At 10.7% G+C, this 2500-nt stretch overlaps 1 protein-coding gene across 1 annotated transcript in view; it reads right to left on the bottom strand.

The window, feature by feature from the left end:
• The window catches only part of AP-2sigma (adaptor protein complex 2, sigma subunit), a 32857-nt gene that overhangs the window by 16779 nt on the left and 13578 nt on the right, over positions 1 to 2500 (bottom strand). The gene's annotated exons all lie outside the window — the stretch shown is intronic.

The following is a 2500-nucleotide window of genomic DNA, read 5'->3' as shown; positions in this document are numbered from 1 at the left end:
AAACCATTAATTATATTAATAATTAAATTATACAATATATATATAAAATATATATATAATAAATATAAAATATATCTAACTACGACTATAAAAAAATATATTATATAAATATAAAATTTTATATAATATATTTATAAATAAAATAAATAAAAAAATTATAATATAAATTAAAAATAAATATAAAAATAAAATATAAATATACACACATATATATATAAAAATATATAAATATATATATATATTTATTTATAAAATATAAAAAAAAAATTTCTAACTATTTTAAATCTCTATCTCTTTTCTCTATCAATCTATCTTAATGAAATGTGCATATAAAAAAAATTTTACTACAACTATATAAATTATATATATTTTAATATATATATATAATATATATAAAAATTACTATATAACTTATAATGTAAAATTATATCAATATATATATACAATGCAAAAAATAAATATAAAAAATAAATTTAAATATAAATATATTATATATATATATATATACAAATATTTCATATATAAAAATAAAAATTATAATAAAATATATGAATAAAATATCCAATATACCTGATATTTTTTAATATAAAAAAATATAGATTTTATATATACCCAAAAATTACATAAGTTTAATATATATAATCCCTAATAAATGTATATACACATAAAAATACATATAAATAAACAAAAAAAATTTTAAATTAATATATATAAATATAAAAAAATGTAATATATAAAAATAAAAAAATAACCATAAATATAAAATATATAAATATATAATATAATAAATATTTATAAAAATAAAATAAAAATATATAAAACAAAAAATAAAACAAATAATTAAAATTAATATAAAAATTATAATATAAAAAAAAAAAAAACACTATATAACAAAATCAAATACATAAAATAAAAATAAATAAACAATAAATATAATACAAAATTTAAAAAAATAATAAAAAATAATATATAAATATTAACTAATCATATAATAAAATTAATATAAATGCAATAAAATACCAATAAAAATAAAAAAAACAAAAAAAAAAAAAAATAAAAAAAAATGGAAAAAAGCATTTAAAAAAAAAAAAAAAAATAATGAAAATAAACATAAAAATAAAAACCCCACCCAATATTAAATAAAAAAACATAAAAAAAAACCCATATGTTTTAAATAAAATAAAATAAAAAAAAAAATAAACAAAAAAAAAAACCAAACCAAAAAAAAAAACCCTTGAAATACAAAAATAAAAAAAACCCCCAAAAAAACCCAATAAAAAAAAATATAACAAAAAATAATTATATATATACCTACATAAATAAAACAAAATAATACTAAATATTATATACATACATAAAAATAAATAAAGAACCAAAAATAAACCCAACAAAAAAAAACCCCAAAAAAAAAAAACAAAATAACCAAAAACAATAAAACATAAAAAATAAAAAATAAAAATACAAAAATCAACAAAAACAAAAAATATATATACCAACAAAATAAAACAAAAACAAATTAAACACATACAAAATATAAAGCCAAACCCCAAATATAAAGTATAAAAAATTTAAACAGCAACCAAATTTTAAATTATATATAAAAATAAATAAAAATATAATATATAAATAAATAAAAAAATATGATAAAAAAACATAAAAAATAAACAAAAATAAAAGATAATAAATATAAAAACATACAAAAAAACCATAACCCCTTCACTATATATCCCAAAATAATAAAAAAGGGAATACATCCCAAATATGAATAAAAATAATAATATATATACTTACAAAAGAAAAAAGAATTATACAAACATTTAATAATATATTTCCCAAATACAAAAAATATATAAATAAAATTTTAATAAAAAATATATATATAAAATATATATAAATTTTATATATTATATATATAATACATTATATATAACATATAACATATAATTAAATATAATCCCTAATAAATAAATATAAATTTACATAAATAATACATAATATAAAAAACAAATTAAAAACTACTTTTAAAATCCCAAACATATAATAACATAAATTAAATCCATACATACAATATATACAACATGTAAAAAAAACATATATTTTTATCATATAAATAAAAATATCCCAAAAACATAAATATATATAATATTTATATCAAAAAAAAAAACAAAAAAATAACAAATATAAATAATAAAAAACATATTAAACATAAGAAACCATAAATAAAATGCATAAAAACATTATAATTACTTAGTACAAATACATTATCCCATCAATAAAAATGAAAAAAATACATAAATAAACATAATATAATTATATATGAATCCATAAATAAAATTAAAAATATATACAACAATATTTTATACATATATTAAAAATAACCAAATAAATATACATAAAAATATTCTACATACAAATAACATGAGTGAAAAAAAATATGAAACTTTTAAAATAATAAATATATATATATATATATATCTAATATATATATATATATATAAAT

The sequence above is a fragment of the Penaeus japonicus genome, unplaced genomic scaffold, assembly GCF_977035675.1.
Source record: "Penaeus japonicus unplaced genomic scaffold, GWHDUDI00000001_assembly GWHDUDI00000010, whole genome shotgun sequence".
NCBI lineage: Eukaryota > Metazoa > Arthropoda > Malacostraca > Decapoda > Penaeidae > Penaeus > Penaeus japonicus.
The sequence above is the reverse complement of the archived record's forward strand: the minus strand, read 5'-3'. Positions and strand labels throughout refer to the sequence as shown.